We start from the raw sequence: 26192 nt of genomic DNA, 5'->3' as shown, positions 1-26192 counted from the left end.
ACTTGCTACTGATGTTGTTAACAACTACAACAAGAAAGTTGCCCCTCTAGTACCAACTCCTCAGCCTCTGATCGAAGAACCAGCTGATGAAACTGCTCATACTGAGGAAATCCCTCAAGGAAGCCGTGTGGATGAACCGGCAATTGAGGAAATCACCACAGAAAATCCAGCTGATGAATTTGCTTCAAAGCCAGCTGATGAATCTGTTCCAGCTGCTGCTTCAAAGCCAGCTGATGAATCTATTCCAGCTGTTGCTTCAAAGCCAGCTGATGACTCTTCTCCAGCTGGTTCCTCAAAGCGAGCTGATGAATCTGCTGAGAAAACACCTTCACCAAAAGCTTCAAAGGTGAAGAAGATGACTCCGTCTGCATCAGACGTGAAAAAGACAAGGGCTACTGAAAAGGAAGCCAAGAAGAGAATGGTTACCTTCGCAAGCGAAGACCAGGAGCAAGGGACAGATGAGGAAATGAAGGATGCTGAATCTGAGGAACATACTGACGAAGAAATTCGCATTGACGACAGTCCTCAGCCTTCCATTCCCCATGTAGAAACTGCACAAGGATCAGCTGCACCAGCTGATGAATCTGGCTCCGTCACCAAGTAAGTCGAGGAAGAACAAAGTGAAAATCCTCAAGCTGATGAAAGTCATAGTCCTGATTAAAATCCTCAACGTGAGGATCAGGCTGACCCAACTCCTCCTCCTGAGCAAGATCCTCAAGCTGAGGCTCAGGATGAACCCATTCCTCCTCCACAGCCAAACCTTCAACAGGATGCTCCAGTTGATGACATTCCTCAGCCTGAAGCGCAACAAGACCATATTCCTCAGCCTGAAGCACAACAAGGGCATGCTCCTCGGCCTGAAGCTCAAGCTGATGAAATTCCTCACCCTGAGGACCATGCTGAAGAAAATGCACCAGACCCAGACAATGCCTTCGTCGTCCTCAACCCAGAGTCTGCAATTGTTGTCTCCCCTCAGTTCCAACAGCAAAACCTTTAGCCCATGCAGCGTCAGCCGTTCTCCAAGCGGCCAAAGTTTCAAAAGGGGTCCTTCTTTGAAGAACGCATGTTCTTCATCGGAGAAAATCCCTATGACAAGCCTCGCATCAGGCATCTGAAGTTTTGGACGAGGACACAGCTCAATTACTATGCATCTGTGCTGTGTGGAAGAAACAAGATTTTCCGGCACAAGCATATTCCTCATGTTGAGCTTGCAGAAATACCATGCCTGGCTGCAGTCTTCAACGTCCTTCATGAAGGTGGACTCCTCCCAATGTGCTCAGATATCTGTGATTGGAAAAGTGAGCTTATTCTTCAATTTTATGCCACTCTTCACATATTTGGAGATCCCGCAGACATCAACACCTGGGTGTTTGACTGGATGACACAAACAACACACTACAAGGCTCCTGCTATTGAGCTCCTGCGTGAACTGCTAGTGTCAATTCCCTTAGAGCGAGCCGTGAAGCTTTATGTTGAACGTGAGCTGCCCAACAAGATGATGGAAGTCCTCATGAAGCCTTTGGCTAAGGGGAAACCACCAAGAACGACTTTCCTCATCCATGAGCTCAAATATGAACCAAGGACTATTTACAGAATCCTCTGCAGCGTTCTTGCACCGATCAAGGGCCATGATGATGAAGAAGATGTCGTAGGCATCATGAAGAATATCCTCTTCAACATCATCCATGGTATTCCCATCAACGTTCATGATTTCTTCTTGAGGAATTTGCCCGACAATGCAATGTGTCCTTTTAACCACAAGATATATGCTCCATGGATCATGAGATTCATCAGAACAAGGTCGGGCATCAACTATCATGCTGATTTCAACAACCATGTTGGTTATATGCTTCCTATGAGGGTCAACAAGAAGACTTTCGAGCCTCTTGAAGGAAAAGGCAAGTCTGTAATTGATGAAGGACATAGGCCCCTTGATGGCGAGTTTAGAGAGGTCGAAGCTTATTCTTCATGGGATGACACCGAGACTCATCCTCCAAGTCCTGTTGCTCCTCGTGTGCTGAATACCAGAGAACTTCTTCTCAGTCTTCACGAGAAGGTGGATCGAAATCACAAGTGGGTCAAACGCCAGTTTGGCGCCATTATGAAAACCCTCAATGGAACAGAGAATGTTGTGAAGCTTAACCATCATTATCTTCTTGAGGTTTTTGATCGCACCTGGGCCACACTTGCTCATCTGAAGATTCCAACAGAACTTGAAGAATTGGAGTTTGTGCGAGACTTTGACTCGTCGTGGACACCCAAGAAGAAATTCAGGCCAATTCCAGTTGTAGACCTTGAGGACAGTTCGTTTTCTTCATTCCGCACTGCTGAATCTGATGAAGAACAACAAGACACTGCCACCGGTCCAAGGAAGAAGACTGCTCCCAAGAATCCTCATGCATCTTCCTCAACTACCAAGGAGTGAAAGTCTTCACGGGCGTTAGTCCTTAGTTTGTCCCTTTTTGTCACTTGATGACAAAGGGGAGAAACTTGAGAGTTAGTCTTCACGCGGGATATTTTGGGGCTTATGAACTATATTTAAGTTACAAACTCTTGGCTCTTCTGAAGTGTTTATGTAATGAGTTGTAACTTACGCCCGATGGTACTCTGACGCTTTTGAACGTTTTTCTTCGCATGCTTATTCCTCAAAATTTTAATGCACGCACGCTGGAATTCGTCAGATACCATTTGTCATCATGCATCTTCAATTTCTTCATACTATATGTCATATGTATGCATGATTTACAAGACTCAGGAGGAGATCTCCATGATATAAATCATCAATGTGCATTTGCTGTGAAAAGCAAAATCCTCAAGATATGCACATCTTCATGGGGAGTCTCTGAATCTTGATTTCAAATTCCTCAGATGAGTATTTAAACTTCGTATTTTTATCCCTGTTGAAAACTTAACCTAATTGTCATCAACCACCAAAAAGGGGGAGATTGTAAGTGCATCTAGTGCCTCTTAGTGATTTTGGTGGTTTGAAGACTTATAGGTTAAGTATCTAATGTGTTCATGAGTGTACACAGGATCTATAAGTCACTGAGGAGTTTGAAATATTCAATGAATATCGACCCCTAAAAATGTATATGTTCAGTTGAAGAAATCGGTCTGAAGCTGAAGAATTGAATCGCGAAGAATCTACGATGCAATTGATATTCCTCATGAAGATATTGAAATTGAGGAATTCGGTGTGTCCTGAAGAAAATCATTCTGAAGACTTTGAAGCATGAAGATTTACTCTTTCTGTTTTGTTTTCCTCACACTTGAGTAATAGGAACACCGTACTGTTGAATGGGGTCGAGGTAACACATTGAAATGAATTTCCTCATGATGTTCAACCCAAGCCTAATCCTACCAAAAGCCTCAAGTGTGGAATATGAGAGACATGAGGACTCTCACAGTTGAGGGTCCCGACCGTTTCGATAGCCACGCCACATCATTGGTCTTACCCACACCAACGGTCATATTATTTAACGGCATTAATGTCAAATCATGTCGGGATGCTCCCAGGTTATAAATAGCCGCCCCCACAACCATTAGCTGGCTGGCTGCTCCGTTAGAAACTGACATTTGTCATAAGAGCAACTCAAATTCCTGAGAGTCTTCGAGTATAATTCATCAGTGAGGAAATACCCCAAACACCAAACTACAAACCAAGAACCAAGTGATAGAGCATCACTGAAGAAGTTGTTCTTGTGTGGGACTCAAGCCTTTTACCTTTGAGGACTGTGCATCCTCCGGACGGTTAGGCGTGATGGTCTAGAGCAATCCAGCATTCAATTGTGGATCGTCGGGTGCCAAGTTTGTGAGGGTTTGGAAGTCTTCCCTGAATACTTACCACGAGTGTTGGGCGAGGACTGTGTGTTCTTAGCCCAAGGAGAATACGGTAGGGACTGTGTGTCCCGAGACTGTGTGTCTTTTGGTTTCAATACCAAGCCGCTCCAAACCAGATGTACAACTGTCACAGCAGTTGGAACTGGGTCATCAACTACTGTCTTCGCTGTGAAACGGGTTCTAAATTCCTCAACTCTTTATATTCCTCAGATTATGTGTTGGTGATTTTCACTGTTGCTGTTTGAAGAATTTGCTGAAGACTTTCTCTGAAATTCCTCAACCCCAAATTCTTCACACTAGTTAATCCTCATCTGTTTTCTGCGTGCCTACTTACTGTGCAATCGGTTTTCACATTCTTCATCCTGAAAAACTGCTGTAGTGAGACTTTGCACTCCTGATCCTTTACTGTTTCCGCTGCAAGTTAGTTATCGGTGAGGAATTTCCTCAGTGATGAAATTCTAGAAATCTCCTATTCACCCCCCTCTAGTCGATATAACGCACTTTCAGATTTAGCTTTAGTTTTCCCTATTTTCTATTTTTAGCGTCCTATAGAAAAGTACCCCGGAGCTGGTTATTTCCCTCCTTGGGAGTAGACCAACTTAGGACAAAAGCCTAAGCTTGGGGGAGTACGTGTTTCTCACCGACTTTATATTCTTGCTTACACTTTCACTTTGTTAGTCGGTGTTCACACTTTTCCACTGTATCATCCATGCTAGTTTATTTCTTTTTCTCGTTTACTTTTCGTGTGTTTGTCTAGTTTGAGAAAACCCAAAAAGATTTTTCGTTCTTCTTTTGCTTGTTGGCAGCTTTCCCGTGTAAATATTTTTCTTTTTCTTTGGGTCAAGGTAGAAGACCATGGTTACAATGTTTAATGGCTCTCGCATGCATATCTGTTTATCTGTTAAAGAGCCATATTACTTTGTCTTCTCCTTTGTGTTTTCTTGCAGATTCCAGCTTAGTCCAATGCACGAGCACTCTTATTATTGTTCACATTATTCGGTCGTGCAAGTGAAAGGCAATAATGACGATATATGATGAAGTGACTGAGCCTGGAAAAGCTGGTATGAACTCGATCTATTTTGTTTTTGTAAATATGACTAGCTCATCGTTCCCCTAATTCAGCTTTGTTGTCAAAGAAACATGTTTGCAATGACAACTTAGAGATCATAGTTTCTGATGCCATGCTTAATTAGCTAGGAGCTTATAATGGTTTGCCTTGGATGCCAAGATGAATCTTGAGATGACTATGATGTAGTATGATAGGATGGTATCCTCCTTTGAATGATTCAAGTGGCTTGATTTGGCGCATGTTTACGCATGTAGTTGAAACAAAATCAACATAGCCTCTATGATATTCATGTTCATGGTGATTTATGTCCTACTCATGCTTGCACCCAATGTTGGTTAATCTCAACACATTTTGATGTCTGTTGTCGCTCTCTAGTTGGTCGCTTCCCGGTCTTTTGCTAGCCTTCACTTGTACTAAGCGGGAATACTGCTTGTGCATCCACTTCCATAAAACCAAAGTTGTTCCATATGAGTCCACCATACCTACCTATATGTGGTATCTACCTGTCGTTCCAAGTAAATTTGCATGTGCTACTCTCTAAACCTTCAAGAAATAATCTGTTTTGCATGCCCGAACCGCTCATGTGGTGATAGGGGGCTATCAGTATCTTCCATGTTAGGCGTGTTATCCTCGATATGTGTTTATTCACTATCATTCACGAGAAAGTGGCCAGTAATTGTAATGCCCAGTTCCATGCTCAAATCTAAAAGATAATTGCAAACAAAACTCCCTCTGGATTGATGTTGGTATGGACGGCACCCGAGGATTCGGTTAGTCGTGGAGTGTGATTGATCGTTGGTGGGGGAGTCAAAACTTTACTTTTCTGTTTGGGAACCACCTATAGCATGTGTAGCGTGGAAGATGGTGAGAACTCTTGGTCATTGCATTGACAATGAAAGCATGCCACCCAAAATTATTATCTCTGTTTTCAAAGCTTGAGCTCTGGCACCTCTGCGAAGGGCGTGTCTATTTATGTTCCTATTGATTCATCCTCTTCTTATAAAAGCACCAATTAGATCTTCTGTCATTTTTATGCTTTGCTTTTAACTGTGATTGTCTATGACTATGATTGGATCTTCTTTGCCATGAATTACAATGTTTAGTCAGCCCTCGGTCTTTGAAGGTTCTCTGCATTTATGTTTTGCGGTCTCGGAAAGAGCTAGTGAGATACCATCTGTTCGTACTACTTCATGATTGTTTTGATTGAAGTGTTGACGTTTGAAACTTGTTATTATTGCTCGCTACTTGATTATGCCATTGAAATGAGTTTACCGTGAGACCTAGATGTCATTTGCTTATGTGGTTTTCTTGTGATCTTGCTGAAATTCTGGATATGAGTTAGACATAGTTGCAACAACAAGATCAAACAAAGTTCGTAAAAGTTTTTCTTTTGTCTCTTTCAGTTTGTCAACTGAATTGCTTGAGGACAAGCAAGGTTTTAAGCTTGGGGGAGTTGATACGTCTCCGTCGTATCTACTTTTCCAAACTCTTTTGCCCTTGTTTTGGACTCTAATTTGCATGATTTGAATGGAACTAACCCGGACTAACACTGTTTTCAGTAGAATTGCCATGGTGTTGTTTGTGCGAAGAAATAAAAGTTCTCGGAATGAATTGGAAATTTACGGGGATTTTTTGTGGAATATATAAAAAATACGGGCGCAAGAATCAACGGAGGAAGTGGAGCGTGGAGCCCACAAGCCCACCAGGCGCGGCCCCCCTGGCCGCGCCTGGCAGGCTTGTGGGGCCCACGTTGCTCCACTGCCTCCAATCTCACCTCTACTTAGTCCCTTTCGTCCGGAAAAAAATCAGGAAGAAGAGTTCATCACGTTTTACGATACGGAGGCGCCGCCAACTCCTGTTCTTCCTCTGGAGGGCACATCTGGAGTCCGTTCTGGGCACCATAGAAGGGAGATCGTCGCGATCGTCATCACCAACCTTCCTTCATCGCCAATTCCATGATGCTCTTCACCGTTCGTGAGTAATCTCATGGTAGGCTTGCTGGACGGTGATGGGTTGGATGAGATCTATCATGTAGTCGAGTTAGTTTTGACGGGGATTGATCCCTAGTATCCACTATGTTCTGAGATTGATGTTGCTACTACTTTGCCATGCTTAATGCTTGTCACTAGGGCCCGAGTGCCATGATTTCAGATCTGAACCTATTATGTTGTCGCCAATATATGTGTGTTCCTGATCCTATCTTGCAAGTTGTAGTCACCTACTATGTGTTATGACCCGGCAACCCCGGATTGACAATAGCCGGAACCAGTCCCGGAGATGACCATAGTATGAGGAGTTCATGTATTCACTAAGTGTTAATGTGTTAGTCCGGTTCTTTATTAAAAGGAGAACCTTAATATCCCATAGTTTCCATTAGGACCCCGCTGCCATGGGAGGGATGAACAATAGGTGTCATGCAAGTTCTTTTCCCTAAGCACGTATGACTACATACGGAATACATCCCTACATTACATTGACGAACTGGAGCTAGTTATATATCTCTCCGTGTTATAACGGTTGCATGATGAATAGCATCCGGTATAATCATCCATCACCGATCCAATGCCTACGAGTTTTTCCTACTGGTCCTTGCTACGTTACTTTGCCGCTACTGCTGTCACTACTGCTACTGTTACTCTGTTGCTACTGTTGTTACTTTGCTGCTACTGGTTACTGTTGCTACTGCTGCTATCATACGACTTTGCTACTGATACTTTGATGCAGATACTAAATCTTTCAGGTGTGGTTGAATTGACAACTCAACTGCTAATACTTGTGGGTTATCACCTCTCTCTCTCTCCCCCGAAATCCGTGCCCCCATCAAACCCTAGCCACCACCACTTTCTCTCTCTCCTCCCTACCTCCTCAGCGCCGCCGGGCCCGCCGAGCCCGCAACCGGCCCGCCGAGCCCATCTGGCGATCCACCGCCCATGGCCCGGATCTGGCCACCGCCGTCACCGCCGCCTGACCAAGTCGCCCCGCACCGGTGCATGCGCCCGCGCTCGAAGGAGTTGATCTCCCTGCAGTTCCGACCAGTGTCGCCTTGCGCCTCGTTGTCGGCGACCGCCGCCGCCGGAGCGCGCCTCCGCCGCATGCCTTGCCTCGCGACCCGGCCTTTCCTCCAGCGACGAGCATGTCAGCCCCTTCGCCTAGCTCGCTGCACCATGCTGCAGGCCGCCGGCTTATGCCAGATCATGCCGGATCCCAACGCCCTTGGCCTCCCTCAGCGGCCAGACCGCCTCGCCTTGCCGGAGATCCCTGGTCCCACGCCGCCATGGCCTCGTGTGCCTCGAGCGGGACGAGGACGAGCCTCCCCGCTCGCTCGTTCCTCGACCTGCCAGCGTTGGCCGCTCGTGGGCCTCGCCAGCACCGAGCCGGCCCAGCAGCGCCCTGGCCCACCTCGCGCCACCAGCCCGAGGCCTCCTGCGGCCGAGTCCCTCCACCGAGCCAGGCCGATGCCTACTAAGGTGAGGACCAGATCCCCTTGCTATATGTCGCCCGAGGCACTAGATTGTTATCCTCCGCCCATGCCTAGTTTCGGCCTACGTGCAGATTCGGCCTAGTTGTATTTTTTGTTCCAAATGCGAATTTATCTAATTAGCCCCGAATTTCAAATTACAGTTTAGATGCATATTTTTAAAACGCCCGTAATTTTTATCTCGTATGTCGGATCGGAGCGATTTATATATGAAACTTGTGTAGTTTTACGTGTAGATTCATAATTTGCAACTTGCATGCATGTTTGAAATAGTTTGACCCGCTGAATGCCTAGTTTTGCATGCTGTCCTAACATGTTAATTACCCCGTATTTATTTTAGTGCGTGTCTGGATTGCTCAAATCCCGTAGTTTAAATGCTCATATTTTTAGGGACCTTTTTCCATGTATTTTAGAGTAGTTGTTTGTATTTTTGCATGTAGGATTCCGTCGCTAGTTACTATATCATGTTTCGGACATATTCTCGCATATTCGTGTGGCGATATTATTATTTTGTAACCCCACATATTATACATATTTTTGGGGTAGAAAAATCCATAGAATTTAATTGTGCATTTCGTTTTAGCTTTTGAGCAAGTTAGTGTGCGTGATATTTTGCCATGTTGCCCGCTTGTCTATTTTGTGTGATTTCATCCGTGCATGATATGAAGGAGTTGTCAACTAGAGATATGCCCTTCGATGTGTAGGCTAGCCTCTGGTAATTTTGGCTGCAATAGAAATCCATGTTTAAGAGTGGTTTGCTTGTTCTCAACTTGCTAGGAAATAATGCTGATTTGGAGATGCTGAAATATTTTTAAGTCTGAAATATGTTATATTTTGTTGTTGTCTTTCCATGAGTTTATCTGGTGATCTGTAGCTCTTGTGAGGTTGGTGCAATGGAGGTAGTTGTAGTCCTTAATATTCTCAAGCATTCTGTGAATTTTCATGCCATTTGGAGTCCTGTAGCTTATGGTTTTGCTATTGTCAATATGGCTTCAGATCGAAAACTGCACTGTCATAAAGCTGAGATTTCACTAAGTCTGAAACTGTGTGTGAGATACCCTTTTGTGAGTTCTTTTCCTAGTGATCCATGCTTCCATGCTAGATGTTGTTAGTAGCATGTTGTAGTGCATCTTGACCTCTCTTACCTCATGGCTTGTTTGAGCATTTTGGAATTATGTAGCTCGTAGTTGTGGGGTGTAGAAAATGTTACGTGGCTGAATTTATCAGATTATGTTTATTTCTTGTTTAGCTTGTAGTTATTGAACCGTTGCTCCGTTTTGATCGTGTCCTATATAAAACTTTCTTAGAATCTCGTGTAATTTCATATTATATTGCTGGTCGCATGATTTGAAATACGTGTGGATGTCATTGCATACATATTGCATTCATGCCATCATATCTTACGGTGTTCGTATCTTTTGAACCGTAGCTCCGTTGGAGATGTTCTTTATGTGTAAATTGATTGTAACGACGCGTAGAATCATGTGAACCTATTTATTTTTATATTTAACAAATATTTAAATGTGTTAATTCAGATCTGGACAGAATTATAAATTAACGTGTGGGTCATCTCGGAGATGCTATATGTCATTTCCGACCTCATTTAAAATGCCTAGATAGGTGGATTAATTACGCTTCACCTCTTTCCATGTTTAACCACATTTAATATCACCGTGTACCTAATCGGGATAGAACTAAACAATTCAAATGTGGAGTTTCATCAATATGCAACTCGTTGCATATTGAACTTCACTTAATGTGTAGTGTTTGATTGTTGTGAATTGCCATGCCATGCATATATTCACCCATCATGCATCATATGGGGATTGCATCTTGTCGTGCATGTGTCGTGGTGAATATCGTGTGTTGATGCTTGTTCCCGGTTTCCTTCGTCTCGCTAGAGTTCCGCAAGCGTGTTGGAAAGTGAGGACCCGTTCGTCTACATCGGTTCGTCTCCTTCACGGAGTCATTCTTCTTCCAAGCGGGATCTCAGGCAAGATGACCATTTCCCCAGATACCATTACTATCATTGCCATGCTAGTTTTACCGTTTCTATCATTATGTCTCGCTGCCTACCACCTGTTATATGTCACCTCTCGACATTGCCATGAAAACGTTCAACCTGTTCACAACCTAGCAAACCACTGATTGGCTATGTTACCGCTTGCTTAACCATGTGTTAGCGTTGCTAGTTGCAGGTGTAGCTGCTTCCATGTGATAACATGGGTTCCTTGTTATATCACCATATTAATTTTATTTATTTAATGCACCTATATACTTGGTAAAAGGTGGAAGGCTCGTCCTTTCTAGCCTAGTGTTTATTTCCACCTTTGCGCCCTTAGTTTCGGCAACCGGTGTTATGTTCCATAATTGAGCGCTCATAACACGATCGGGGTTGTTATGGGGACCCCCTTGATAATTCGTTTTAAATTAAAGCTGGTCTGGCAAGGCCCAACATTGGTTCTATATTTGCCCAACATAATAATTTTGTTAATACTGAAAGCATAGGGCGTCATGAACCCGAAGAGTAATTTTACATAATACAGGGAGGGCCAGTGCTGATGGTGCTGGTCCAAAGCAGAGCCGTTTGCGGGGCCAGCCCGGGGCAACTCGGGAGATTTCTATCAGGCCACTGTACGCTGCCCTCATCCGATTGTGTCCTCAGAAAGAGATACGCGGCTCCTATCGGGATCGTCGACACGTTGGGCGGCCTTGCTGGATTAGTTTTACCTTTGATGAATGTCTTGCGCATCGGGATTCCGGTGATGCTTTGGGTAATCTCAGAGTTGAGGTTTTCCACTAAGGAGTCCGACGAGATCGCGAGCTTCGTGATCGAGGATTTCTATGCGGCTTGTGGTAATTTGTGATGGATTAGTTGGAGCACCCCTGCAGGGTTAAATATTTCGGAAATTCATGCCCGCGGTTATGTGGAAACGTGGAAACTTTGCTTAACACTGGTTCTAGATAACTTCAAGTAACTTAATTAAAACATGCCAACTGAGTGCGTAACCGTGACTATCTCTTTCGTGAGCTCCCTCTCCGACCGAGGACATGGTGGGGTTATGTTTGACGTAAGTAGGTGTTCAGGATCATTCATTTGATCACCAGTAGTTCACGTTCGTTATACGTAGATCATCACCCTCTTATTCTTGTACTCGTAAGTTAGCCACCTCATATAGGCGTAGTCGCTTGCTGCAGCCTCACCACTTAACCATACCTCACCTATTAAGCTTTGCTAGTCTTGATACCTTTGGAAATGAGATTGCTGAGTCCCCTGTGGCTCACAGATTACTACAACACCAGTTGCAGGTACATGTAAAGGTTACTTGATGGGAGCGCATTGATTGTTCATTTGGAGTTGCTTCTTCTTCTTCATCATCAATCAAGGATGGGTTCCAGGCCAACAGTCTGGCATAGCAAGGATGGACGTCGTTCTTCTTGTCTCGTTTGTTTTCGTCCGTAGTCGGACCCTCCTCTTCTTCATGATAATTATGTATTGTACTGATGTGACTCTGCTGTAGCTTGTGGCGAGTGTAAGCCAATTCCATATACTCTTCTCTTCAGTACATGTACTTTTAGCGATATCCATTCTTGCGAAACGACGAGATGCGCTTCTGTCCCTGACGAGGACCTCGTGCCAAATTTAGGATAGGGTCGCATCTTGGGCGTTATAGTAGGTTTGATCTTTCTTCTGACAAGAGTTGTCATCATGTTCCATCATAGTAACAATAGGCTCTCCAACACAGGCATCCAGATAAGAGGATAACTTTATGCTGATCAGAGGACTCGGGACAATTTGCATCGAGTTCACCACAATCTTATCATAAGAAATAACCTCACTTGGCCTTTTTTCATTCTCTCCCATCTCGCTTTTCTCTACTTCAGGAGCCATAGTATCTATGAGCACCATATCATCAACTTCTTCACTATCCTGCTTAGATTGCATCTCATCACTATTTTCGGGGTTTTTTCGCCTTCTTCATTTTCTTGAACATCATCTAAACTCATACTCTTCATATTTTTTCCCCAGACATGCCAAGGGGAGCTGAAGACTCCCCCATAGTAGATGAAGAAGCAATTTGCCCTTCTGGGCGATTATTCTCAGTAAGCCTACCTCTCTATGGGGAATTCCCCCCATCAGTCTCCATTTGCACGTTAACTTTTTCCTTAGGAGGATTTTTCACAAGGATCTTATCCACAGAGAAGAAAAAATCATAAAAGTGTGCCCCAACACTCCATTTGCTGAAGTAGGAATATTCTCAGCATCTCTACATCCCAGTTTTATTCTCACTGACTCACGTCTGTTTATAGTAGCTTTATCAATCTCAAGAGTCACACAAACCAGGGACCCAATATAAGCTATATTCTTTTCATGTGTCACACCCTGTTTTTCACTCCAAGTTTTCTGTGTTGCAAAAATCAGAGCTTGCTAAAACTTTTTCAAATAATGTTGTGAGTGCAATGTGAGCCATTGTTTGAGTGTATGCTTGCTTGTTTGATGACTCAAACCCATGAAAAACTTATTATTTTCCTCTCTTCAAAAACCCTTTTCATTTATATCTAGATCACTTTCATCATGTTGGGATACACTACTAGCTCATGAAGCCAAGTGGCACTTCCAACCAAAGTTGGTGATCAGATCCAAATATTATTTTCATTCATTAAAAACATTAATTGGTGATTTAAAATATCATTTTCCTATTTTATATCTATGTCTATTTCTAAGGCCAGTAATGATATTTCCACAAGGAAAATTAATTTCCTGCCTTAGAAAATTCAGATTAAATTCATGGAAGCTTAGAAGGACATATATTTTCCATATATAAGATTTTCAACCCTATTTTATATTATTATTATTTGAGTAAAACCCTGAAAACTATTTCTGTCTTTTTTAGCTTTTTGAGATGTTTCCAAAGGAAATTATCTGAGTAAATTCCCATAAAATTACAGGAGCCCTCCCAAACCATATTAGGTGCTCACCTAAAATCTCACCTTGATCCAAGGTGGGGAAGTGCACTTAAAGAGCCCAAAACCCTCTCTGTCCAGAGTAGAGTTGGAACAACTCTACATTGTAAAGTTTCTCCAATGGAGCTGAAACTTTGCGGAGGTGTTTAACATCCCAAATAAGGACTCCACAGCAAAGATGGGATTTGTGAGACTCTGTTTGGCCACACTTCCTTTGTAAAGGACAGTACTGGTCATTTTGAGACATTTTCAAGTTTGCAAAGCCAAACTTGTTCAATGGAGCTCATATTTGGTGGAACCCCATGTTTTTACCCCAAGACCAAACCTGTTAAGTTTCATTTTAAGTGGTGGAGTGGAAGCACCCCAAGTCACTGTCGAACACCTACTGACAGGAAGGTAAAAACCCTCCTAGCCACCGTTTTACCAAATGTCAAGGCCCCAAACTTGGTGGGTTAGAGCACCAGAACACCCTAAACACCCAGTCAATCAGCCCCTCCCCAACTCCAAGCACAAGTGACAAGAACTCCAATTTGAGCTGCAGGGCAGTACTGGCAACACTAGTGTTCCTTGCACCCTTGACCAGCTTGAGCTCCCACTAGACCACAACGGCTAGGCACACTCCCAGCAACACTCAGGTCATGGAGGACACGTCACAAGTGCCCCAGAGCGAGCCAGCATGCCGTGGCATGCCAAAACTGAACTCTGGGCACGCTGCAGAGAGCCACCCGCAAGGGGCCGACGCTCCCGCCGATCCCAGCCTCCCCAGGTATGTCCAAGCGCTCCCTCGACAACCATTCAGTGCAAAGCTACCCAGGGACCCTCTCCCCCTCGCGCAAGAGCTCAGGCGACGCGTGCCCATGCGCGCCCGACGCGGCCGAGCATGCACGGTCGCTACAGCTCGTCCCCACTCACTTTCCCTCTGCGGCTGCTGCACCAGGAGGCCCTAAACCACGTCCCGAACCCGTGGTTTCGCGGCCAGCACCTCACTGTGCTTGCATGCGTGCCACGGTGAGTCACCGGCGCGCCCGAGTCGGGTCACCGTTGTTGTCCTATAAATAGGTCCCCCCGGCACTCCAACACCCTCTAAGCAGCTTCAGCACAACCAGTAGACACTCCCTAGTCTTCCAATCGAGCTCGTAGAGCCCCGGTGCTCGAGATCGACCGAGGCCCCTCCGCTTGGAGCTCCGGTTGATGTCCGGCTACACGTCGGCTCCTGCGCTGCCCGACCTCTCATTACACTCCCCTTGACACCAGGAACGTTTCCCCTAACTCTCCCGAGCGAATCCATACCACTAGCCCCTAGTTCAACACCAACCCGAAACCCTTCCGCCACGAGCACCTCGTCGCCGGTGACCCAGACCACCTCCGGTGACGTCCCGGCCATGAGCAGGTAGACGAAGGCACAAGGAACCCGTTCCCGTTCCTAGCTAGGCCTGAGGACAACGGCAGCCTCACCGGCGTCCATCTCCACCTCTCTGGCTGGAGGTAGGACAAGGACCCGACAGGTGGAGCCCACCTGTCGGTGTCCTGGGGCAGCCAGCGCGCGCAGCCGCTGACGCTAACCCCAGGGGCCCGTAGGTCAGGTTTGAACTGGCCCACGCGCGCCTGGTGGGCTGGCCTGCTGGCTGGGCCGACTGGATCCAAACGCCTGGCCTTTTTCTTTTGTTTTAATCCTGCAAACTAAATTATTTTTATAAAAAGATTTAGCCAGTAGAAAAATATAATTCTTCCACCAGTAATTTTCTAAAAATGAGTAGTATTTGATTCTGTAATAGTTGACATTTATCAAAATCCGAAACTACTTTGGTATAATAAAATGATATTAAAAAGCACTTGTTTGCTTATGTTTGCTTTTAAATAAATATGCTTAGCTAATAAAACAATAGGAAACATTTTTCAAAATAATATCCTGAATTTATTCAAGCCTTGCAACATTTTTAAAAGCACTTTGTGATCTGTTTTAGTGAAAGCTAGTATTTGTTTATTCCTTTCTCGACGGTAGAGTTGCCGAGTGACGGAGGATCCGGAGCGGAACACCTCAAAGACCCCGGATACCTGGCTGACCAAGGCAAGCAGCCCTTTTGCCATGACTTAAGTAAATAAAATGATGCATGCTAGAATAGCAAGTACTTTCCGTTGCATGTGATCACGATGCCGGTTCATCATTGATGTGATGGTACCGAAGGCTTCTTCGAAGCACTTGCATGTTGATAATGATATTCACATGCCTCCTCGGAGGACAAACATGATGAGCTGACCCTACCATCTACGAGGATCATGCTACTGTCATGTTGACTAGTAAAGTAGAATCACTGAATTTAGCTTGACCCTATCCCGTGAGGCTCATGATATTACCATGTTGACAAGTAATGTTAAGGCATATTATCTCAAGCATAATGATGAGTTAAATAAAGAGTTTATGAAAACCCCGTCGGGTGCCACTAATGCCCGAGGGTGATGATAAGTTGGTGATCACTTTTGGTGAAGTGATGCACCGGTGATTTTGGTGTGAGTATGCTTTCGGAAATGGATTAGATTTATGATGTGTCGACCGTCCCAACCTTACCAGTACGACCACGATACCCCTTTATGGGACGGGGCTTTGTTGATTACTCTGGTCGGTGCTAGCAAAGAGCCACATTACTAGTGGCGGGAGTGATCGGTGTCACTCTCGTGATGGGGTCGTGCCACGTAGGACGACTATGCCATTATTATGAGTTTCAGGCACACCGTTGGTCCCTGCATGGTTGTTATAGCCTAGAGTCGATGCTCGTAAGACGTACAACATGTGGGATGGGTACCAATCGAGTGGACCTCTTTGTCTAGTATCGTCAGGGGAAAGATGACGATCGGGTACTTACCTCGGGTATATGTGATATACAGCGAGTCGTGGATGACACGGAAGTTTCCCGTTTCTCTTAGGTCCAGCATACTACCTCTGCAGAGTGTAAACTATTCTAAAAGCTGTGTCCACGGTCAAGGACAGTTGGGTGGTGCTGCTTAAACTACGTCCTGAGTTTCCGCATAAACCAAGTGTGTGTGCGTGGTGTTAAAAAGGTATTGTTATAATCATGATAATCACAATAATATGATCAAGTTCGGTGACTTGACATATAGGGTAAACCCGGATGGTTTAGCCCTCATTAATATCTTGAGGATATGACAAGTCCGATGACTTGGCATATAGGGTGAACCCGGTGTGTTCAACCCTTGACAGATATGTCAATATCTGTAACCTGTTCTTCAAAAGTAGTTCTTTAACTTGTTGCACATACTTGATCATACTACCACATTGCATTCCACTAAAGATACCTGTTACTGTTATTCCTTCCCATATACATTTATATCATGGGCTGTTTGCGAGTACATTCAAAGTACTCATTGGCTTGCCACTGGTTATGTTATTGACCAGACATGGAAGGACCGGAGTTTGGCGATGAGTACGCCGTCGGAGACGGACCTGCGATCTAGGACGCTTCCAAGACAGAATGCCTGTTGTTGTAGGCTTGATGGCATGGGCACCGCTTAGCCCTTACGAGTTTCCGCTACTCGACGTATCCGCTTAATTTGGCCTTAGGCCTTGCTCTTGAACCCGACCTTCTGGTCATTTGGTGTAATAATTCGGTACTTGGATGTAAGACTCTATTATTCAGTATCTGTGTTCAGTGAACATTGATCCTTGGGGTCACTGGGCACGGCGAACTCGACTTGCTAGTCGGGGTCCCCGCAGAACTGGTATCAGAGCCATCCTAACTATAGGAAGCCTTAGATAGCATGGACGTTAACCGAGAACGTTAGGACGCCAGCTTTGCACAAAACTCTTGCACATACACTACTGAAATCCAGAAATTTGCCGTCTGCCAAGGCGGACGGCAAAGGGGGCAACCAAGGACGGCAAAGGCTTTGCCGTCTGCCCCCTCATGGCAAAGTAGACGGTAAAAAAATCCGGTGAAGAGGCTCTTTGTCGTCTGCCTTCACAAAGCGGACGGCAAAGAATCTTTGCCATGAGGGGGCAGACAACAAAATAAATGGGACGGCATATATTGCAACGTCCTCGTTAAGTGTTAACGACAGGCCTCCTCTCTTTGCCGTCTGCCATACCCTCTTTGCCATGAGGGGGTTGACGGCAAAGAGGGGAGAGAGAGAGGGGCAGATTCCCCCTTTGTCGTCTGCCTTCCCCCCTTTGCCATGAGGGGGCAGACGGCAAAGAGGGGAGACAGAGGGGGCAGAATCCCCCTTTGCCATGTGCCTCCCCCCTTTGCCATGTGGGGGCAGACGACAACGAGGGGAGAGAGAGGCGGTATATTCCCCCTTTGCCATGTGCCTTGCCCCCTTTGCCATGTGGGGGCAGACGACAAAGAGGGGAGAGAGAGGGGGTAGATTCCCCCTTTGCCATGTGCCTTCCCCCCTTTGCCATGTGGGGGCTGACGGCAAAGGGGGAGAGAGAGGGGGCAGATCCCCCCTTTGCCATGTGCCTTCCCCCCTTTGCCATGTGTTGGCAGACGGCAAAGAGGGGAACCAGCCCCTTTTTTATTTATTTTTTGTTATATCCAGCATTTTTAACAATAATCAGAATATATATATATATATATATATATTTGACATAAATAAATTTCTTTCCGTACTCATAACCATATTAAAATAACTCTCATCCATAGTGCATACATATTATGCAAGTTACATCCGTACCAAACCATATATTACACCAGTTTCATCCACGTGCATACAAAGTTTCACATATTCATATACTACAATAGTTTCAATACAACCCATGGTACAAGAAATCAGCTTCAAGCATTCCATCAACCAAGCTTCCCGTGAAGTGAAGGTAATATGCAAAATGACAAATAAAAAAGTTAGAAAAATAATACTAGATGAAGTAGTGTATATATAGGTTATTTCGGATAGAAATTAGCTAAGTATAGACCATTTAGGAGCTAACTAAGCTAATTATGTCATTTAGGTGGAACCCTAGCTAACTATAGGAGAACAGAAAGAGAAGAAGAAGTAAAAGAAGGAGGAGGAGGAGGAGAAGGAGAAGGAAGAGGAGAAGAAGAAGAAAAAGGAGGAGGAGGAGGAGGAGGAGGAGGAGGAGGAGAAGGAGAAGGAAGAGGAGAAGAAGAAGAAGGAGAAGAACGAGAAGAAGAAGGAGAAGAACGAGAAGGAGAAGGAGAAGGAGCGGGAGCTCCTTCTCCTTCTCCTTCTCCTTCTTCTCCTTCTTCTTCTCGTTCTTCTCCTTCTTCTTCTTATCCCTTTTTCCTCTTCCTTCCTTTCATTTTCCTCCTTTTCTATTCTTGTCCCCTTCTTCGGGCTAAATTGGCTAAGAATGCCTTTTTGGAGCTAATTATGTCATTTCGAGAATAATTAGCTAAGTACAGGTCATTTCTGCCTTAAATAGGCCATTTTGGAGCTAACTAAGCTAATTATGTCATTTCGTAGGATATTTAGCCAATTTAGCCTTTCTTGGAGGAGTGTAAGCTACGTACAACAAGAGATAGAAAAGAAGAAGTAAAATACGGAGGAGGAGGAGGTGGAGGAGAAGAAGAAGGAAGAGGAGAAGAAGAAGAAAAGAAGAAGGAGAAGGAGAAGAAGAAGGAGAAGGAGAAGGAGGAAGAAGGAGGAGGAAGAAGGAGAAGGAGGAGCTCCTTCTCCTTCTTCTTCTCCTTCTTCTCCTTCTTCTTCTCCTCCTCCCTCTCCTCCTTCTTCTTCTCCTCATTTTTCCTCTTCCTTCCTTTCATTTTTCCTCTTTTTCTCTTCTTGTCCTCTTCTTCGGGCTAAATTGGCTAAGAATGCCTTTTTGGAGCTAATTATGTCATTTCGAGGATAATTAGCTAAGTATAGGTCATTTCTTATTAAATAGGCCATTTTGGAGCTAACTACGCTAATTATGTCATTTCATAGGATAATTAGCCAATTTAAACTTTCTAGGATGAGTCTAAGCTATGTAGAAGAAGAGATAGAGAAGAAGAAGTAAAATAAGGAGGAGGAGGAAGAGGAGGAGAAGAAGAAGGAAGAGGAGAAGGAGAAGAAAAGAAGAAGGAGAAGGAGAAGAAGAAGGAGAAGCAGAAGGAGGAAGAAGGAGGAAGAAGAAGGATAAGGAGGAGCTCCTTCTCCTTCTCCTTCTTCTTCTCCTTCTTCTCCTTCTTCTTCTCCTCCTCCCTCTCCTCCTTCTTCTTCTCCTCATTTTTCCTCTTCCTTCCTTTCATTTTTCCTCTTTTTCTCTTCTTGTCCCCTTCTTCGGGCTAAATTGGCTAAGAATGCCTTTTTGGAGCTAATTATGTCATTTCGAGGATAATTAGCTAAGTATCGGTCATTTCTTATTAAATAGGCCATTTTGGAGCTAACTAAGCTAATTATGTCATTTCATAGGATAATTAGCCAATTTAGCCTTTCTTGGAGGAGTCTAAGCTATGTAGAAGAAGAGATAGAGAAGAAGAAGTAAAATAAGGAGGAGGAGGAGGTGGAGGAGAAGAAGAAGGAAGAGGAGAAGAAGAAGAAAAGAAGAACGAGAAGGAGAAGGAGGAAGAAGGAGGAAGAAGAAGGAGAAGGAGGAGCTCCTTCTCCTTCTTCTCCTTCTTCTCCTTCTTCTTCTCCTCCTCCCTCTGCTCCTTCTTCTTCTCCTCATTTTTCCTCTTACTTCCTTTCATTTTTCCTCTTTTTCTCTTCTTGTCCCCTTCTTCGGGCTAAATTGGCTAAGAATGCCGTTTTGGAGCTAATTATGTCATTTCGAGGATAATTAGTTAAGTATAGGTCATTTCTTATTAAATAGGCCATTTTGGAGCTAACTACGCTAATTATGTCATTTCGTAGGATAATTAGCCAATTTAGCCTTTCTTGGAGGAGTCTAAGCTGCGTAGAAGAAGAGATAGAGAAGAAGAAGTAAAATAAGGAGGAGGAGGAGGAGGAGGAGAAGAAGAAGGAAGAGGAGAAGAAGAAGAAAATAAGAAGGAGAAGGAGAAGAAGAAGGAGAAGGAGAAGGAGGAAGAAGGAGGAAGAAGAAGGAGAAGGAGGAGCTCCTTCTCCTTCTCCTTCTTCTTCTCCTTCTTCTCCTTCTTCTTCTCCTCCTCCCTCTCCTCCTTCTTCTTCTCCTCATTTTTCCTCTTCCTTCCTTTCATTTTTCCTCTTTTTCTCTTCTTGTCCCCTTCTTCGGGCTAAATTGGCTAAGAATGCCTTTTTGGAGCTAATTATGTCATTTCGAGGATAATTAGCTAAGTATAGGTCATTTCTTATTAAATAGGCCATTTTGGAGCTAACTAAGCTAATTATGTCATTTTGTATGATAATTAGCCAATTTAGCCTTTCTTGGAGGAGTCTAAGCTACGTAGAAGAAGAGATAGAGAAGAAGAAGTAAAATAAGGAGGAGGAGGAGGTGGAGGAGAAGAAGAAGGAAGAGGAGAAGAAGAAGAAAAGAAGAAGGAGAAGGAGAAGGAGGAAGAAGAAGGAGAAGGAGGAGCTCCTTCTCCTTCTTCTCCTTCTTCTTCTCCTCCTCCCTCTCCTCCTTCTTCTTCTCCTCATTTTTCCTCTTCCTTCCTTTCATTTTTCCTCTTTTTCTCTTCTTGTCCCCTTCTTCGGGCTAAATTGGCTAAGAATGCCTTTTTGGAGCTAATTATGTCATTTCGAGGATAATTAGCTAAGTATAGGTCATTTCTTATTAAATAGGCCATTTTGGAGCTAACTAAGCTAATTATGTCATTTCGTAGGGTAATTAGCCAATTTAGCCTTTCTTGGAGGAGTCTAACCTACGTAGAAGAAGAGATAGAGAAGAAGAAGTAAAATAAGGAGGAGGAGGAGGAGGAGGATAAGAAGAAGGAAGAGGAGAAGAAGAAGAAAAGAAGAAGGAGAAGGAGAAGAAGAAGGAGAAGGAGAAGGAGGAAGAAGGAGGAAGAAGAAGGAGAAGGAGGAGCTCCTTCTCCTTCATCTTCTACTCCTTCTCCTTCTTCTTCTCCTCCTCCCTCTCCTCCTTCTTCTTCTCCTCATTTTTCCTCTTCCTTCCTTCCATTTTTCCTCTTTTTCTCTTCTTGTCCCCTTCTTCGGGCTAAATTGCCTAAGAATGCCTTTTTGGAGCTAATTATGTCATTTCGAGGATAATTAGCCTAGTATAGGTGATTTCTTATTAAATAGGCCATTTTGGAGCTAACTAAGCTAATTATGTCATTTCGTAGGATAATTAGTCAATTTAGCCTTTCTTGGAGGAGTCTAAGCTACGTAGAAGAAGAGATAGAGAAGAAGAAGTAAAATAAGGAGGAGGAGGTGGAGGAGAGGAAGAAGGAAGAGGAGAAGAAGAAGAAAAGAAGAAGGAGAAGGAGAAGGAGGAAGAAGGAGGAAGAAGAAGGAGAAGGAGGAGCTCCTTCTCCTTCTTCTCCTTCTTCTCCTTCTTCTTCTCCTCCTACCTCTCCTACTTCTTCTTCTCCTCATTTTTTCTCTTCCTTCCTTTCATTTTTCCTCTTTTTCTCTTCTTGTCCCCTTCTTCGCGCTAAATTTGCTAAGAATTCCTTTTTGGAGCTAATTATGTCATTTCGAGGATAATTAGCTAAGTATAGGTCATTTCTTATTAAATAGGCCATTTTGGAGCTAACTACGCTAATTATGTCATTTCGTAGGATAATTAGCCAATTTAGCCTTTCTTGGAGGAGTCTAAGCTACGTAGAAGAAGAGATAGAGAAGAAGAAGTAAAATAAGGAGGAGGAGGAGGAGGAGGAGAAGAAGAAGGAAGAGGAGAAGAAGAAGAAAAGAAGAAGGAGAAGGAGAAGAAGAAGGAGCAGGAGAAGGAGGAAGAAGGAGGAAGAAGAAGGAGAAGGAGGAGCTCCTTCTCCTTCTCCTTCTTCTTCTCCTTCTTCTCCTTCTTCTTCTCCTCCTCCCTCTCCTCCTTCTTCTTCTCCTCATTTTTCCTCTTCCTTCCTTTCATTTTTCCTCTTTTTCTCTTCTTGTCCCCTTCTTCGGGCTAAATTGGCTAAGAATGCCTTTTTGGAGCTAATTATGTCATTTCGAGGATAATTAGCTAAGTATAGGTCATTTCTTATTAAATAGGCCATTTTGGAGCTAACTAAGCTAATTATGTCATTTCGTAGGATAATTATCCAATTTAGCCTTTCTTGGAGGAGTCTAAGCTACGTAGAAGAAGAGATAGAGAAGAAGAAGTAAAATAAGGAGGAGGAGGAGGAGGAGAAGAAGAAGGAAGAGGAGAAGAAGAAGAAAAGAAGAAGGAGAAGGAGAAGAAGAAGGAGAAGGAGAAGGAGGAAGAAGGAGGAAGAAGAAGGAGAAGGAGGAGCTCCTTCTCCTTCTCCTTCTCCTTCTCCTTCTTCTCCTTCTTCTTCTCCTCCTCCCTCTCCTCCTTCTTCTTCTCCTCATTTTTCCTCTTCCTTCCTTTCATTTTTCCTCTTTTTCTCTTCTTCTCCCCTTCTTCGGGCTAAATTGGCTAAGAATGCCTTTTTGGAACTAATTATGTCATTTCAAGGATAATTAGCTAAGTATAGGTTATTTCTTATTAAATAGGCCATTTTGGAGCTAACTACGCTAATTATGTCATTTCGTAGGATAATTAGCCAATTTAGCCTTTCTTGGAGGAGTCTAAGCTACGTAGAAGAAGAGATAGAGAAGAAGAAGTAAAATAAGGAGGAGGAGGAGGTGGAGGAGAAGAAGAAGGAAGAGGAGAAGAAGAAGAAAAGAAGAAGGAGAAGGAGAAGAAGAGGGAGAAGGAGAAGGAGGAAGAAGGAGGAAGAAGTTCCTTCTCCCTCTCCTTCTTCTCCTTCTTCTTCTCCTCCTCCCTCTCCTCCTTCTTCTTCTCCTCATTTTTCCTCTTCCTTCCTTTCATTTTTCCTCTTTTTCTCTTCTTGTCCCCTTCTTCGGGCTAAATTGGCTAAGAATGCCTTTTTGGAGCTAATTATGTCATTTCGAGGATAATTAGCTAAGTATAGGTCATTTCTTATTAAATAGGCCATTTTGGAGCTAACTAAGCTAATTATGTCATTTCGTAGGATAATTAGCCAATTTAGCCTTTCTTGGAGGAGTCTAAGCTACGTAGAAGAAGAGATAGAGAAGAAGAAGTAAAATAAGGAGGAGGAGGAGGAGGAGGAGAAGAAGGAAGAGGAGAAGAAGAAGAAAAGAAGAAGGAGAAGGAGAAGAAGAAGGAGAAGGAGAAGGAGGAAGAAGGCCATTTTGGAGCTAAGTATAGGTCATTTTTTATTAAATAGGCCATTTTGGAGCTAACTAAGCTAATTATGTCATTAGATGGAAGTCTAGCTATTTTGGAGCTAACTAAGCTAATTATGTCATTAGATGGAAGTCTAGCTATTTTTTATTAAAACACTAGAAATAACATACCTAAGTTAGGGTGAAGCACGGTTGCTCTGGCTTGTTTCACCTGGAGAAGGCTGCCCTCGAGAAGGCTCGACTGTAGAAGGGTCGTGCGATGCGTTTCGGGACATATTCTGCACCAAACATCGTTTGCAATGTGTAGTTAGCATGAGAACACTCTTAAGATCACTCCACTGAAATGAAACTCACCGTCCCCGCCACGTTAATGACTGGCATCGGCGGAGGGACTTGGCTATTCTTCTCGCACATAGACTGTACATTTGGTTTCGACAGGTCAAACTTTTTATTTATTAATGAAACGGACATTCAAATGCAAGATTTTAAATAACATGAAGAAGAAACATACCACGAAGAGCTCGTATATGGCCCTGGTAGACGCTTCATTCCGCGCCCTCTCCGCCTCCACCAATGCAGTCGTCCTCTCCTCCAGCTCCCTAATTTCCTTATCCTTCTCCGCCATAGCCACCTGCATTGCCGCTCTCTCTTTCTGAATAGCAGCCTGCAACACAACTCATTGTTAGCAATGTAATCATATTGGTTCCAACGCACAACATAATGCGGAAAGATAGTTGAGTCCATTAAACTAACCTCGATGGCGAGCTCGACTGGCCGTGGACGACGTGTTATCTCCGGACAAGAGCTCGTTTGGCGTGCCTTTATCTGCCGGAGAGTGCTAGGACAACGTATAAGGCCGTCTCCAATGGCGATCGAGCCATGGGGCCTCCCGTTGCCAGCTATCATCACCAGCTCTGGATCAATAGGCCCCTCGCTCGGGTTAAAGTCCTCCCCTTTCCTCGCCTTCCCGTGATCTCTGTACTTCACGAGCTTGTCGTGGGAGGAGATGTTGGTGAAGTTTTCTGGATGCTCGAGGTCAGACTCAGAGAATGCCTTGACCTTCTTGTACGAGGCAGTATGGGCCATCGCATACAGGTCGTACATCTGTGGCGCCTCCATCTTATTGTGACGCGCCTAAAAGAGAGAGAGCAGAAAATTGTATTGGTAAAGGGCTTAAGATAGCATTAAGAATGAATTGCATGAGGCATGAAGCAAACCACATACCCAGTTCTCGCCAAATTGGATTAAGTTGACGCTCCCTTGATGGTGTGGCACGCCAACCATTTTGCCACGCCTCTCCTTGGCGTTGTTGTGGCTGGTCTCCCACGTTTCGGAGCACCACTGATCCACCAAGGCCTCCCAACAATCCATCTTATCCACACACCATCTCGGGGGCACCTAAGTTAATAAATAGAAATTTGAGTGCGTAAGAACCAAATCAAGGAAACTAACTACAAAGCCTTAATAATATGTAATTACCTTCATGTAATTCTCCTTCTCCATCTTAGCATCACGGCACTTCGCCTTATCAATCCTAATACGCCGCGTGGCATAGTAGTCTCGAACAGCCTGCACCCGAGCCTCGTTCCGAAAGTTTTGAAGTAGGCGGCGACATTCGGTTTCGATAACCTTTGCCGCGTCGTCCTCGTATCCCTCCTCACACCTGTAGAAGGTCTGCAAACGAGACAACACCGATTAGTACAATAAATAGCTATGGTTAATTTATAATTGTGTGAAAGAGAAATTACCCAGAACTTTCGGATCACCATGTCCGCCCTCGTGTCACACAAAACACCGTCGATCTCCACCTCCGGCGGGACCGGGGCACCCCAAGTAGTGCTCCCAGGTTATCCCCCTCACCCAGCTCCTCGTCGCTACCAGCATGGCCATTTGGCTCAGGCCAGGTATCCCACTGGGTCTCTTGGGACGTACCCTCATCCCTGCTGTGCTCCGCAGTCGTCTGGAAGGAAGCCTCTGGGACACGAGTCTCGTGGGTCGAAGGCTCGTCGACCCGAGGCCCTCGAATCGGAGACCGTGTAGCCTCCACCTCAGACGAATCCACCCTAGAAGTCCTCCTGTGCTCAGGTGAATCAGCTTGGGGTGGTGGCGGAGACCGTGTAGCCCTACCTCTCCCGCGGCCACGTGTACCTTTAGTACAACATAAATACCAACATGAGTGATAAAATGTATATAAATACCAATATGCATACAACATGAGTACAACATAAATACCAACATGAATACAACGTGTACCTTTAGTGCCTCTCGGCTTCGCGGGTGGTCGACCTCCTCTCACGGGGGGCGCTCCGTGCATAGTAGAGAGCAACACTCTCCGAAGAGGCGAGGCAGGAATGGAAGTACCCATCCCATCACCCGCCGACGAAGAAGCAGCCGTGGCGTGCTTTCGACCCTTTCCCACCATCTTTCAACACCTGTCATGACAAAGAGTAAATGAAATTAGTACAACATAAATACCAACATGACTAATAAAAATTGAATACCTAACATGAACTCAAAATTTATATATAGTATAATAGTTGAATACCAGACATGAACTAATAACAATCGTCCTCGTCTATATATGCTTCGGGGTCAATAAATGCATCATGATCATCACTATCATCAATAAATGCATCATCATCATCACTATCTAGAAGAACATGTGGAAGGCCACCATTATGTAATCGGTCA

The sequence above is a fragment of the Hordeum vulgare genome, chromosome 1H, assembly GCF_904849725.1.
Source record: "Hordeum vulgare subsp. vulgare chromosome 1H, MorexV3_pseudomolecules_assembly, whole genome shotgun sequence".
Taxonomy (NCBI): Eukaryota; Viridiplantae; Streptophyta; class Magnoliopsida; order Poales; family Poaceae; genus Hordeum; species Hordeum vulgare.
This window is presented reverse-complemented; position numbering follows the sequence as displayed.